We start from the raw sequence: 16,293 nt of genomic DNA on the forward strand, positions 1-16,293 counted from the left end.
TTAGATTCAGAGTGGCAGCAATGGTTTGGGGAAAAAAAGTATAAGAAAATTTTGTTTTCTGTTAAGTGGTAGATAGAGAACATAAGAGGTCAGAAGTAACAGGATGAGGGCCAGGTACAGTGGCTTGTGCCCATCATACCAGGTACTTGGGAAACTGAGGTGGGAGAATCACTAGAGCCCAGGAGTCTGAGGCTGCAGTGAGCTATGATTGTGCCACTGTACTCTAGCCTGAGCAACAGAGTGAGACCCTGGCTTTTAAATAAAAATAAATAAATAAATAAATAATAGGATGAAAATAGGAAACTAACATTAATATTTTAGATGGCTTCAAAGTAGAATAATAGCCAGGAAAGGGTGTTGAGTCAGATTGTTAATCCTTATCCAAAGTGCTGGGCAGAAGCTATCCACCTCTGAAGTCAGCATCTTCTGGAGCATACCTAAGAATCTCAGTTTAAGATTTCCAGTGGAATGGGTGTGCAAGAGTCAGGAGGAAATATTGTATGTCTTTTGAGCTAGGAAATAATTTACCTAAGGATCCATACTTTGGAATATTACTGCTGGGTCAGTTGTTAAGTATCTGATAAGGTCCATTTCCTCGAGGATCAAAGGCAGTTAATCTCAGGTCTTTTCCAGAACACTAAATCTCTTGTTGTGAATCATAAGTGAGTTGTTTGGAAATGAAGATCATATCTGTTGATGATAAAGCTGAAGGTATTCTATGACGCCCTTGCAATTCTTAATCATATTTCATCATAATTGTAATAGGACCAAATCAAAGATTGGTGGTGAAATTTTCAAATACATGGACAGGCCATTTTTCTTTTTCTTTTTCTTTTTTTTAGAGACAGGGTGTTGCTATGTTGCCCAGGCTGGAGTGCAGTAGCTCTTCACAGGTGCAATCATAGTGCGCTACAGCCTCAAACTCTTGGCTTCAAGCAATCTCCCACCTCAGCCTCCTGAATAGCTAAGATTATAGACGCGAGCCACCGCACCCAGCTTGGCCTCATATTAATTCATAAGGAGGTAACCTGTGGGTCCCAGAAGGGGCTGATCTTATACACACTGAAGCTAGAGGTAAGATTTTATTTTATTTTTATTTTTTCAATTTGAGAGCAGGTACTGTTTATTAACTGACCAGCTTAGAAAAATAATCATGGAAGACACCTTAGTTCATTCTTCTAATAAGCCTGTCGATCTGGTCCTCCCTGTTGCCAGCATCTCCACCTTCTACAAAATGGGTGGCCTTTTTCTTCATTCCACCTCGTGGATAAGATAATTTGAAGGGCCACAGGAAGTTATTTGTTTTTTTGCAGACTTTTCCAACAGTATAGATCCCTTGAATCAGATCCTCCATGCAGATAATGCCATATTTACCAAGAGATCAAGCAATCAAAGCGTTGTCTGTCAAAGCAATTCTTTTCTTATTGATTTTGCCATAACCACGCTTGTAGCCTAGTTCATTTACTGACTTCAGATTTGGGTACCCGCATGCAATATATGGCTCTACAATCCTCAGCATGTTAACTGAAGCCCTGTTAAGCTTCACAAAGTTTCCACTGAAGATTTGACAAAGGCGAAGAAGCTGCAACACCTTTTGGACCTTTGGGTTCACACCATTGATACCTCTGATCCCGATGACAAATGCCAATTTGGGTTCTGCACGTACATAGAAGTTGCCAGCTTTTCTTGCCCCCCTCACTATTCAAATTTCAGTTCTGTACATCTGCCTATTCGCTTTTTCACAGATAAGTTTCCTCCTTGCCTTTTGAAGCATCTTTTGGGCAAACTTATTTCTCAGGCGCTTGATCTTTAGCTCTGCAAAATTCCTTTTCTTTTTCTGAAGGGTTTCTGGCACAGCAGGAACCTTCTTCTTCTTCTCTTTGACACCCTCTATGGTTCCAGCTGGAAAAGAGAAGATTTTAGACCATTGGAGTTTAAGGGAGCTTTGTTCATCTTAGCTGTCAAATTTCATTAGTTCTCTCTGTTTTTCCTGAGGACCGTGGATGATAAGGACAGTAAAGTTTTTGGGTAAAAGGCAAACTTTACAGAGTTCCTTAATAACAATACCAGTAAAATGAGTGTCGTTGTCATTATTAGAGAAATAAGTGGAAATTCCAGGTTGGAAAACAAAATCAAGCAGAAATTTTTGCCACAGTTATAACAGCCATAACTCTCTGGCAAGGAAAAGCTTTAATCCATCTTGAAGGAGAAAAAAAAAAACCAAAATAATCAGAACATATTTATAGTCCATTGCAGGAGGCATTTGTATAAAGTGATTGGAGGTCTGAAGGGCCCTCGAGATCTTAGTTCTTGTTCATATCCCACCTTTGCATTTGCTAGGATCGCATTGTTGGCAGTAGGACAAGTTTTTAAAATATCCTTGGAAATACCTCTAAAATTACCCCCACCAATGTTGATTTAGTATAGTTGCCAATTTGTCCCTGCTATTATGAGTAATATCGCAAAGCATTTTTCTGAAATTCCACTTTAAATCATTTGCCATTATGTGTCAGCTATCCTGACAGCATCAAATAGTCTCTTTTGCCATGAACATCCAAACTTTTCCCACTTCCAGATTTTTTCACTTTTCTACTTTTGGGAATCAGGGGTTTGTCTCTGACAGTTAAAAATGGCCTCTTTGAATCCTCCAAGACCCCTCTTTTCTGTGTGATTTTCAGGAGCATTGATCTTGGTGACGCTACTGGGGTTAGCATGGTGGCCAGCTAAAGTATTACTAGAAATTCTGGGTCTTTGTGCATTGAATGGTGGTCTACTTTTATTACAGCTATTTCCTCAGGTAACAGCAAAGCAGCTGAAAGTTTTATTTTTAATCCATCATCCAATTTTTGCAGATTTTTGTGGAGGTTAGAAAACTCTTCATTTCCAAAGCATTCCCAATTCACAGACTCCCCAAAAGTGCATCTGCCATTAGTGTATATGCTTACTCTTTTACACTTTAGCAGCCAGCAGACCCAGATGCAGGCAATTATTTCAGTCATTGGAGCTGATTTAATTTCTGGAGTGGTCTCTACTTTAAGGGTGAATTTAGGTCTGTGATAGCATTTTAAAATATGAACAAATAAAATCAGGTCAGGGCTATCCAAGGGAATTTCTAACAAGATGTTTTAAGAGCATGTGAAAAACACTGAGAGTTAACAAAATAATTTGGTGAAAAAAATAACCTCTAGTAATCTGGGTGCAAAACAACTGAGTCATTTTACATGACAGAGCCAAATCCTAATTTTACTCCTTTGGTACATAATTTTCTAATAGATTATAATAAAGGCTCTATTAATATTCCTTTATGTGTATGCATTTAGGCATACACAGATATATAAATATACAAATAGGTAACAAATTAAAGCTTTCTTTTTTAAGTTGTAATCAAAACACTTAAAATGAGATCTGCTTGTTACCAGTGGAGGGCGTTCAGGTTCTTCGCATTTTGAACAAAGAACTGGACAGAACGCACAAACAAAACAAGGAGCAAACAAATTTTCATTTATTGAAAATGAAAGTACACTCCACAGGGTGGGAGCAGGCCAAGCATAGGGGCTCAAGAGCCTGGATTCAGAGTCTTCTGGGGTCCAAATACCTCCTAGAAGTTTGCCATTGGCCACTTGGTGTTCACCCCATGCAAATGAATAGTGGTCCACAATCAGAGGCTGAAGTGAAGTTACAAAGTTACACTTCTATGCAAATATCTGATTGGCTGCAGAAAGCAACCAATCAGAGGAACTGTCCATTTTCCATCTGCAGAGCAGAAAAGCAGGGGGTTTGCAAAGGGAGTAGCTTCTGGTCCTTTTGTTACTTAGGCATGGAAAGTTGGGATTTTCCTTTCGATTTAGCTCTAGAAATTCAGTGTGAATCAGCCTTAGGTTCCCTGCCTCCAGACCCTATTCTCCTGCCTCATACTCTCTTAACAAATTTTTAAGTAAACAGGTACACAGTATTGTTAACTATGAGCACGGTGTTGTATAGCAGATATCTAGAATATGTTTATCTTGTATAACTGAAACTTTATACCTCTTGAATAGCAACTCTCCATTTTGTTACCGAAACACCAGGGATTCAGTCTGAGTCCTGCTGTTTGCTGCACAGATAGCCAACCGCTGAGATGATTACTGCCAAGGAAGAAGGCTTTAATAGAGTGCTGCAGTAGGGGAGATGAGAGATCAGTCTCAAATCCATCTCCCTGACTGGCTAAAATTAGGGGTTTATATAGCAGAGAAAAAATGTAACTATGTATGGGAAAACAGGAATTCTGAAGGGCTAAGGAAGCAATCATGATGAATGAGGGGCCTGGCATCTCATTGTCTGGATGTGATGATCTGGTGAGTTTCCGTTCTTTGATACCTTCTGAGAGGCCTGGTATTTAATTGTCTGGATCTGGTGAGTTTCAAGCTTTAAGTTTATTTTTTAAAAACTGTCTATGGCCAGGCGCGGTGGCTCACGCCTGTAATCCCAGCACTTTGGGAGGCCGAGGCGGGCGGATCACGAGATCAGGAGATCGAGACCATCCTGGCTAACACGGTGAAACCCCGTCTCTACTAAAAGCACAAAAAATTAGCCGGGCGTGGTGGCGGGCGCCTGTAGTCCCAGCTACTCGGGAGGCTGAGGCAGGAGAATGGCGTGAATCCGGGAGGCGGAGCTTGCAGTGAGCCGAGATCGCGCCACTGCACTCCAGCCTGAGCGACAGAGCGAGACTCCGTCTCAAAACAAAACAAAACAAAACAAAACAAAAACTGTCTCTGGACAGTTGGATTGGTTTTAATTTCCTCCTCTCCCGATCCCCTGAAAACCGTCATTCTACTTTGTTTCTATGAGTTGGCCTATTTTGGATACCCCATGTCAGTGGAATCATGCAGTATTTGTTCTTCTGTGACGAGCTAATTTCACTTAGCATAATGTCCTCCAGGTTCATCCATAGTGTTATATATTGCAGAATTTCCTTCTTTTTAAGACTGATTAATATTTCACTGAATGTACATACCAAATTTTCTTTATTCATTCATCTGTTGATGAATAGTTAGGTCATTTTCATGTCTTGGATATTGTGAATAATGCTACAATGAACAAAGGACTGCTAATATCTCTTTGGGATCCTTCAATTCTTTTGAATATATACCCAGAAGTGGGATTGCTGGATCATTTGGTAGTTCTATTTTTAATTCTTTTATGAACCTCTATATTGTTTTCCACAGTGGCTGCACAATTTTACTTTCCCACCAACCGTGTACAAAAGTTCCAATTTCTCCTCAACAGCACTTGTTACCGGTTGGGAGCTTGTCTCACTTTGTTTACCTTTTTTTTTTTTTTTTTTTTTTTTTTTTTTTGACAATAGCCACTCTAACAGGTGATATTTCATTGTGGTTTTGATTTGCATTTCTCTTATGATTAGTGATGTTGAGCATCTTTTCATATACCTGTTGGCCATTTGTATGCTTTCTTTTGAGAAATGTCTATTCAAGTCCTTTGCAAGGATGGCTCATCATATGTAAAACAATTAATGTGACACACCACGTTAACAAAATGAAGGATAAACATCAAATGATCATCTCAATAGATGCAGAGAAAGCATTTGACAAAATTCAACATCTTTTCATAGTAAAAACTCTCAACAAACTAGGTATAAAAGGAATTTGCCTTGACAAAATAAAGACCATATATGACAAGCTCACAACTAACATTATACTCAACAATGACAAACTGAAAGCTTTGTCTGTAAGATCAGGAACAAGGCAAAGAATACCCGCTCTTGCCACTTCTAGTCAACATAGTACTGGAAGTCCTAACAGAGCAATTAGGCAAGGAAAAGAAATTTAAAAGTCATACAAATTGGAAACGATTAAGTAACACTATCTCTGTTTGCAGATGACATAATCTTATATGTAGAAAACCCTAAAGACTCCACACACAAAAAAAAAAACTTAGAATGAATAAACAAATTCCATAAAGTTGCAGGATACAAGATCAACATACAAAAGTTAGTTATGTTTTGGTACACTAACAACAAAGTATCCAAAAGAAAATTACAAAAAACAATCCCATTTGCAATAGCACCAAGAAGAATAAAATACTTAGGAATAAACTCAACCAAGGAGATGAAAGACTTGTATGTAACACTGATGAAAGAAATCAAAGAAAACTACATAATATTGATGAAAGAAATCAAAGAAGACACAAGTAAATGGAAAAACATCCCATGTTTATAGATTGAAAGATCTAATAATGTTTAAATGTTCACGCTACTTTGATCTACAGATTCAATGTAATCCCTATCAAAATCTAATGGCATTTTTTTTTTTTGAGACAAAGTCTCACTCTGTTGCCCAGGCTGGAGTGCAGTGGTGCGATCTCAGCTCACTGCAACCTCTGCCTCCTGGGTTCAAGCAGTTCTCCTGCCTCAGCCTCCCGTGTAGCTGGGATTACAGGCACCCGCCACCATGCCTGCCTAATTTTTATATTTTTAGTAGACACGGGGTTTTACCATGTTGGCCAGGCTGGTCTCGAACTCCTGACCTCAGGTGAGCCACCCATCTTGGCTTCCCAAAGTGCTGGGATGACAGGCATGAGCCACCACACCCAGCCTCTAATGGCATTTTTTTACAGAAATAGGAAAAAATAATCCTAAAATTCATATGGAACCACAAAAGATCCCAAATAACCAACACAATCTTGAGAAAGAAGAACAAAGCTGGAGGCATCAACTTCCTGATTCCAAAATATATTACAAAGCTATAGTAATTAAAACAGTATGGTACTGTCATATAAACAGACACAAGGACCAATGGAACAGAACAGACAGCCCAGAAATAACCTAAGTGTATATAATCAACTGATCTTCAACAGGGTGCCAAGAATACACAATGGACAAACGATGGCCTCTTTAACAAATGGTTTTGGGAAAACTGAATATGGACATACAAAAGAATAAAATTGGACCCCGTCTTACACCACACTCAAAAATGAGCTCACAATGGATTAAAGATTTAAATATAACACCTAAACCTATAAGACTCCTAGAAGAAAACATAGGAGAAAGTCTTCATGACATTGGTCTAAGCGATGATTTCTTTTATATGATATCAAAAGCACAGGCAACAAAAGCAAAAATAGACGAATGGAACCACATCAAACTAAAAACCTTCTGCACAGCAAAAGAAACAACAGTGAAAAGGCAGTCTATGGAATTGGAGAAAATATTTGCAAACCACGTATCTGAGAAGAGGTTAGCTAACATCCAAAATACATATAGAACTCCCACAACTCAATAGCAAAAATTACTTTAAAGCTTTTAACTATAGCCTTAAAATATAATTGAATAAGATATGTGTATATTAAATGTATTTTGAATAAACTGTAGTAACTTTTCTAAATAAACAGAAAATCATACCTTATTCTGTACACATACCTGTATCTCTCTGCATTAGTGTATCCAGTACAATTAACCATCTACTCTCATTATTATATTTAATTAGAGTAACCAATCTTTTCTTGTTTTCTCAAAAAAAAAAAAAAAAAAAACCCGAGAAAAGAAAGTTTAAAACTGTCCAGCTAAGACTGGCCACGGTGCCACCATGCCCAGCCCAGTACTGATATTTTCTGAGATTTGATCTCACACTTGGCTGCGGGGCTTTTACCTAATTCCTTTGAGAACAATCCTGCCTCTGCTACCTCTGGCCAGCCATTGGAAGGGGCATCCAGCTCTCTGCCAGCCACCTCACCCTACTCAGACAGGGGGCCCAACTCCACCTCAAACCAGGAGAAGTGGAAAAGAGTCTTTTTTCCTGCTGTTCGTCTGAAGGTGCAGGTCATCCCTAAGTGCACGTGGCAGTCCAGGTCTCCCCTGTGCCCTGGAACATCCTTCTCCCTGGCCTCTGCTCCTGGGTGTCTTGAGAAACATAACTTCTTGATCACCAATTTAAGTATGACAGTGGGGTTTAGAAAAAAGCTATGTTCCCTTTAAAGAAGGGGCTTACTTGCTTTTGCTAATAATCCCAGCTAATACCTACTGAGTGTCTATGACTTGTCTACTATATATACCTCCTCACCAAATTCTCAAAACATCTCTTTGAATTATTTCTTTCTTCCCTCATTTTATGGATGAGAAAACTGAGGCTCAGGAAAATTAAGTAACTTGCCCAAGGACACACAGCTAGCAAGTCACCAAGTTGTATCTGACCAGTCCAGTCAACCCCAAGGCCTGGGTCTACCCAGGACACCACACTGCCTACAAAAAGCTGCAGGGTGAAACCACAGGATCCAAAGAGCCAACAACAATCCAAGACTTTCCAGACACCGTGGGGGCTGATAGTAGACAAACTTGGCCCTAGGCCAAGAGGCCCTCACGTGCCAAGCACTGTAGGCATTTCTTAGAATTCTTTGTGTCTTTTGTTTTCATTATCAGCAAGAAATGCTACTTCACAAGGCTGGAATATTTCGTGTAATGTGATCCTATAAACACACGCTAAGGGGGGAGTAAACAAGGCAGCAGACATGCCGGAGAGAGACCTGAGCCCGAATGCGTGGGAAAGCTTCAGAGCAGTGCACCGGGGAACACAAACATCATTGGCTGCAAAAAAGGTCCCTGTAATGACCTTTGTCATTTGGGGTTTACTGTTGCTGTTTCCCTAAATACAAAGAAAGTGCACAAAGAGGCCAGGCGCAGTGGCTCACGCCTGTAATTCCAGCACTTTGGGAGGCCGAGGCGGGTGGATCACGAGGTCAGGAGATCGAGACCATCCTGGCTAACACGGTGAAACCCCGTCTCTAAAAATACAAAAAATTAGCTGGGCGTGGTGGCGGGCGCCTGTAGTCCCAGCTACTCGGGAGGCTGAGGCAGGAGATTGGCGTGAACCTGGGAGGCGGAGCTTGCAGTGATCCGAGGTGGCGCCACGGCACTCCAGCCTGGGCGACTGAGCGAGACTCCGTCTCAAAAAAAAAAAAGACAAAGAAAAGAAAAAAAAGAAAGTGCACAAAGAGAGAATGAGGTCAAGTGGGGGAGGCAATGAGTTCAATCTGGCAGGAATGTACAGCAGGTTATAAAGATGGCCCCAGAACACGGGAGCTGGGCCATGGATGCATGCAGGGGTCTGACCTGGGGTTGGGGGGACAAGCAGGAATCTCCAGGTAGCAATCTTGGTGGTGGTGGGGTTCTGGCAGCTCTGCCTGTGGTGCAGCATCAGGGGTTAGGGACGTCCTCCAGAGGAGCGGCGAGGGAAACTAGGGGTGTCAGTAGACGAGCTGGGATTCCAGGCCGCCTCCAGCCTGGCTGAGAACTGCCGGATCAAACAGAAAGCAGAGGTGATGCTTTCTCGTTCAGACGGGGCTGGGTGGGAAGGAAAGGCTGTGGCTTTATGGCACACACAAAGTGTGTGGGGTCAGGACATACCGCAGATCCCCAGCTCCCTGAACCCTCCGCCTGCCTCTCCCGCGCTGGCCCAGCCCCGCAGGCAGAGGCACGGGCCATTGATGCAGTATTTGAAGGTGGCTGAACCCAAGCAGGAGGTGCAGCCTCTACCCGAGAGGGGGTGCAGGCAGAAGAGTGGGAGAGAAGCCTGGAGGTCTCCTGTGGCCAACGGGCCCCATGCCTGCCCCTCAGCAGCATGGGATGACTGGCGAACCCCAGCCGACCCCACGTTTACTAGACTCCACGGCTACCGGTAGGGTTACAAGTTTAAGTGACTCTGAGGCCTAAACCTCCGCCCGATTTCTGGGGAGAGTCCAGCAGCGCGCCCTGGTGGCCAACCGTGCACCTCCCAGGTAGGGAAAGGCCCGCGGGGTCCCTCCTGCCTGCGGGATCCTCAGGCCAGTCCCGCGGGCGCTGCTCTGCTCTCAGCGCTACCCACCTGCAAGGGGCACGGCTCTGACCACAGTAGAGGGACAGCCCGTTAGGCGCCACCTCGCGGCTACAGCTCTTTGGGCTTTTCGGTTCTTTGAGCAGGAACTTAAGCCACATTCCCCGGGGACCAAGAAAGAGTTTTGGAGCACCCTTGGTGCAACCCCAGAAAGTAGCATTCGGAGAACATTGGCCACCCTTTATTCAATAGCTGAATGGTGGCTACTTTGCGCCTATTATTTTATTTCTTACCACCTCTCCATGAAATAAGTAGTGTTATTAGCCTCTTTTTACTATTAAGAACACTGAGGTTGGTTTTTTTCTTTTTTTTACATTGAAGTGAAATTCACATAATATAAAATGAACAATTTTAGAGTGAACAATTCCGTGGCAATTAGTACATTCACAATGTTGGGCAGCCACCACCTCTATCCAGTTTCAAAATATTTTTATCACCCCCAAAAGACACCCCATACCCATTAAGCAGTTGCTTCCCATCACCCCACTTCCCCAGCCTCTGGAAACCACCAATCTGTATATGTCTCTACAGATTTACTTATTCTGGATATTTCACATAAATACAGTCATACAGCACGTGATCTTTGTGTCTTGTCTGGCTTGTATTGCTCAGCATAATGTTTTCCAGGTTCATCCACTGAATGGAAGAATCAGTACTTTATCCCTTTTATGGCTGAATGATATTTCATTATATGGATATAACACATGTTGTTTATCCATTTATTTGTTGATGCACATTTGGACTATTTTCACCTTTCGGCTATTGTGAATATTACTGCTGTACACATGAGTGTGTGTGTGTGTGTGTGTGTGTGTGTGTGTGTATATAATTTTTATTTATTTATTTTTTGAGACAGAGTCTCACTCTGTCACCCAGGCTGGAGTGCAGTGGCACAATCTCAGCTCACTGCAACCTCCGCCTCAGGGGTTCAAGCGATTCTCCTGCCTCAGCCTCCTAAGTAGCTGGGATTACAGGCATGTAATCCGGCTAATTTTGTATTGTTTTAGTAGAGACAGGGTTTCACCATGTTGGTCAGGCTGGTCTCGAACTCCTGACCTCAGGTGATCCACCTGCCTCGGCCTCCCAAAGTGCTGGGATTACAGGCATGAGCCACCATGCCCAGAGAGTGTACATATATTTTTGAAGTGCCAGTTTTCACTTCTTTGGGGAATATACCTGGGAGGGGAATTGCTGGGTCATGTGGTAATTGTATTCTAACATTTTGGGGAACCATCAAACTGTTTTTCATAGTGGCTGCACAACTGTAAATTTCCACGTGCAATTATGAGGGTTCCAATTTCCCCACATCCTTGCAACACTGATTTTCCATTCTTGTCTTATTGTAGTCATCCTAGTGGGTGTAAAGTTGCGCTGAGGCTTATGTGGATAGGGTGGGTGAGACTGAGAAACCCAAGGCCTACAGCTTGGATAGAAAAGTGCTTTCTGCAGACCTGTCCCTCTCTATTGGCCCCACCACCTCCCCTCTAGTAGCCCATGCCAACCCCAACCCTAACTCCATAAGAGGCCAGCAAATCTTTTCTATCCCGTGCCACGCGGCGAGCTCGGTCATCCTCTTTAGGCCAAATCTCCTCAGTCAGAGGGCCATCATTTTGTCTCTCACCTTAATACCAAGAACCTAACCTTGGAGCCCCAAGTGTCCTTCCTGGGCTCTGCTATGGCCCTGTGTCCTTACCCAAGATCAGCAGGTTCCCAGGGCTAAGCACACATGGGGAACAATTATTGGACTAAGTGTCATGGGACAAGCTTCTTGTGCCAGCAGAGCCTCTCTCTCTCTCTCTGAGGGAGGCAAGGAGATCCTCTGGTTTCCATCTCAGGGAGGCACTGGTCTGAGAGTGAAGGGCAGTGCCATCCTCTTCTACCGTGGGCCTTTGGAGCACTGACCCCACACCAGAGCAGGATGGGAAGATGCCCCCAACACAGTCCCCAAATGCCTTCCTCCCTCCTGCTCCTCCAGGCAGGCTCTCCCCATCCATCTGGTCAAAGCCAATCTCCTCCTTGGAGACTTATCCAAGTGCCCCAGACCCTAGAGCTTCCTCCCTGTCCTGACTACCCACAGCCCATGTAATCTTCTGCCAGGGCTCTTAGCAAGGAGCTTTATCTCCTGGGGTGTGACCAGTCTATGAGGCTGACAATTAGGCCTTCCTCAAAGCTCTGAGGGTTACTGGAAAATCCACTCAGAGATGAAATAAACACCCCCAGAAAGGCCAGGCATGGTGGCTCATGCCTGTAATCCCAGCACTTTGGGAGACCAAGGTGTGTGGACTGCTTGAAGCCAGGAGTTTGAGACTAGACTGGGCAATATAGTGAGACCTCATCTCTATAAAAAGTACAAAAATTAGCTGGGTGTGGTGGTGTGCGCCTATAGTCCCAGCTACCCGGGAGGCTGAGGTGGGAGGATTGCTTAAGCCCGAAGGTGGAGGTTGCAGTGAGCCAAGATCATGCCAGCCTGGGCTATAGAGCAAGACCCGGTCTTGAAAAACAAAAACAAAACACGCCTGCAGACATCATCTAGAAATTCAGAGGCATTCCACATGAAGAGCAGGAGGAGTCTGGAAACCCCATTAGGTTTTGCCGATGTAAAAGAAGATATGGCCTAACCACACGTGGCCCACATTATCTGGAGGAAAAATGTGGTCACGAGATAATGTGGGTGGTGTGGGGGCTTAGGACAGGACAGCCAAAAAGCCAGTGTGTGCATGTGGCTCCAGCCTTGCCCTGCAGAAACGGGGTCCGCCTCAGCTGGTGGCTGTGCAGCTCTCCTAGTAGGGATCCTGGCATGAGCCTAAGCCATAGCTCTCACTGGAGGGGTCATACATGAGCTAGCCTGCCCACCAGGCTGGTGAGTGGGGCCCCAAGTGTGCCCGCTGCAGAGTTAGTGGGCATGGGTGCCTAGAGAGGGTGCCCCAGCCCATCCATTCCCAGAACCCAGCCTCAGGCAGGAGAAGCTGTTCTCAGGAGGTACCGCCACCCTGTGGACCAGTTGGGTACTGCACGAGGACTACCAGCCAAAGGGCAAGCAGGAGCTGAAACCCAGCCTACACTCTGCTCACCCAAAAACTCAGGCTGCACAGCTGCAGTCACCTGGAGGGAGAGACACTCTACCAAAATATGCCCTTCGTTCTTTGAGCTTTCAGGGGTATATCTGCCCAGAAGGCTCACCTTTTCCTAACTCACACAAAGGTGGCATGAGGATGTTTCAGCTCTGGGTTTGTGCATGACCCCAGGGCTCAAGCAGCCCAGCAGGGTATCTGGTGCACAGGGAGAGGACGTGACAGAGGGAAAGGAGAGAGCCGTGCACTGGGCTTCTTCAGGGTGGGGCTCTGGCCGGCCACTCTGGGGACACTGAGGCATGAATATGCACACTCCCATGGCAACCCCAGGTGATTGGCAGCTCTGTGGGCACTGAGAAGTATTCAGCTGCAGGACACAACTGGGTGGAGTGGGGGCTGCTGGAGCTTCAGTTGATTTACAGACTCATGTAGGATGCTGCCTGGAACGTTCAGACCTGGATAGGTGACATCCTCCAAGAGTAGGCACAAGAACTAGTGGCATCAGTGAGAATGCAGCTACACGTGCACCCTCAGGCTGTGGGCGCTCCAGAGACCCCCAGCCAGGCTGACACAGATGTCAGGTGGGTTACATGCTGCGCGAGAGCCTCTGGGTGATCAGAGACTGCAAGCCAGCCTGTGCTCTGCTGGCCAAGCTGTGCTCCCCATCAGGAGGCTGTGTCTACCCAAGGAAGGGACATCTTTTTCTAAACCCACAAAGGCACTTTCTGGGCAGAAGGGCTCTGCTCAAGTGCACATGGGTGCATAGGAGAAGGAGGCCCAGGGCTGACCCAGACTCTTCGAAACCCTGGTTCCAATATATTGCTCATCAAGCCACTTCTGGTTGACTTTTTTTTTTTAAATCCTGTGCTTGTTGTTTTGAGTCTTTATTGTAAGCTGATAAGTAGCTTATCAGCTCCTGTGTGCTGGGTTAGAGGGAGTTGGTTTCTATGGGCAGTCACATTTGCATGAGGGAACGGAGTGAGGGCCTGACCCGTGGCCTCCTGAACACCAGCTGCTGGTCCATCTTGCATCTGTCCACCCAGGGCTTTCGATGAACACCATGGAGAAGCCTCTCCTCCTCTCGCCCCTCCTCCTTCCACCTCGCCCCAGCACCTGCTTCTCTCCCAACCAACTTCCATCCTGACTCCAGGCTCTGACGAAAGAGCTGCAAGGAAAGGCGAGGCACCTGCAGCAGGTATTGGCCTCCTGGCCTGCTGGGGAGAAGGAAGAGGTGGGTAGAGAGAGGGAGGCAGCGAGGAAGCCATCAGGAAGGCAGGAGGACCAGCTAGGAGCAGGCTCACCCACGCTACGAGGCAAGGAATATTCCCCAACAAGGGAGCAGTTGGTGGGCCGCTGGGTATTGTCCCAGGTTCCCCTGCTACCCTGTGACAAAACCCGAAGGCCGCTTATCTCAGCCGTATCCTGGCTGGATGTCGCTGTGTCTCAGCTGATGTGAGATTCAGATGCTCTGAGACAGCCTGGTCATGCAGGATTCTGGAGGTTGCCAGTCCACTGGAGAAGATACGCCATAATGGCTCCACTTGGAATCTGGAGTCAGATGGGCCTGGGGCTGAGTCCTGGCTCTACCTGATGCCCGCTGAGTGACCAGAGCTGATTACTTAATTTCTTTGTGCATTAGGATAACCATCTGTGAAATACGGATAACGCTAATACATACTACACAGTGCTGCTGTGAGGGTTTAAAAAGAACAGTTATTCAGGGAAAGAAATGAGATAAATGGGAGTTAGCTGATGGGGCCAGGAGCAGAAGAGCAGGAGCAGGTGCGAAAGAGGCTGAGATGAGGGTGGGGCGCCGAGCCTCCACAGCTGCCCAGGAGGTGCACTGGGATTCAGAGCCAGCAGGGGCTCTCCCAGAGGGTGCACAGGCCCAAGGTGGTAGGAGAAGTGAGAGGAGGGAACTCAGCGGAGTTAAACAGACACACATGAGGCCAGGCGCAGTGGCTCATGCCTGGAATCCCAGCACTTTGGGAGGCCAAGGTGGGCGAATCACCTGAGGTCAGGAGTTCGAGACCAGCCTGGCCAACATGGTGAAACCCCATCTCTACTAAAAATACAAAAATTAGCCAAGCGTGGTGGTGGGCACCTGTAATCCCAGCTACTTTGGGAGGCTGAAGCAAGAGAATCACTTGAACCCGGGAGGCGGAGGTTGCAGTGAGCCGAGATCATGCCACCGCACTCCAGCCTGGGCGACAAGAGCGAGACTCCGTCTCAAAAAATAAAAACATAAATAAATAAATAAATAAATAAACAAACACATGGGCACTTGCCTTTGAAAGTCTTGGCCAGGCACGGTGGCTCACGCTTGTAATCCCAGCACTTTGGGAGGCTGAGGCAGGCAGATCACCTGAGGTTGGGAGTTCGAGACCAGCCTGACCAACAGGGAGAAACCCATGTCTACTAAAAATACAAAATTAACTGAGCGTGGTGGCGCATGCCTGTAATCCCAGCTACTTGGGAGGCTGAGGCAGGAGAATCGCTTGAACCCGGGAGGCAGAGGTTGCGGTGAGCAGAGATCGCGCCATTGCCCTCCAGCCTGGGCAACAAGAGTAAAACTCTATCTCAAAAATAAATAAATAAATAAATAACCAGTCTTAGTGACCCCATCAAGGCCCAGACCTCACACCCTGTTCCACCCTCGCCATCCCCACCTCAGCTTCACGGTCACCTGGAGCCATCCTCCCACCCCCAATTAACCCCCTGGCCAGGCTCTGACTCAAATCTCCAGCAGGTCCCAAAGGGAGCTCAAAATAAGAGCACTGGGCTGGGAGTCCAGCACCAGGTCCTCACTCCACTCTCCACCTCCTATCCCTGTGACCAGGCAAAGTATGGGACTCTCTGACTTTCAGTACCATTATCCATTATGGACTTGTAACATTTTATAACTTTTGTTTAGCTCACACCTGGTTCCAAAAGGATTTGAGGCTGCTGGGAGGAATAATCACACTCTTGACCAACTCAAAAGGCTGTTGCAAAAACCAAATGTGGAAAATTATAAAGCACAAAGCAAGCATGGTATTATTGCTATTTTCTCCAAAAAGGAATTAGCCCACCCTTCTCTGTCCCCCCAGTGGAGTTTCTGACCTAGCTCCATAGTTGTTCAAGTCCCCTGTCCTTGAACTCTGCCTTATAAACAGCATTTAATCTCCATAGCAAACCAATACACGTGGACCCCGATATCCTCATTTGATAGATCAGAGAACTAAAGCTCAGAGTTCCTAGAAATTTTCAGGATCTTATGGCTAATAAGTGACAGCTGTGCCGTGGGATAGAGCCCGGGGATCACAAACCCAGTACCTCTCTGGCAGTGTATGGACTGGGATGGGTATAAGGTAACCGGGAGG

At 45.5% G+C, this 16,293-nt stretch overlaps 1 pseudogene; it reads right to left on the reverse strand.

Moving 5' to 3' along the window:
* Nucleotides 1-1,096: 1,096 nt before the first annotated feature.
* Nucleotides 1,097-1,933, reverse strand: LOC469404 (large ribosomal subunit protein uL30-like; annotated as a pseudogene).
* Nucleotides 1,934-16,293: the final 14,360 nt, after the last annotated feature.

This window comes from Pan troglodytes, chromosome 1, assembly GCF_028858775.2.
Source record: "Pan troglodytes isolate AG18354 chromosome 1, NHGRI_mPanTro3-v2.0_pri, whole genome shotgun sequence".
Taxonomy (NCBI): domain Eukaryota; kingdom Metazoa; phylum Chordata; class Mammalia; order Primates; family Hominidae; genus Pan; species Pan troglodytes.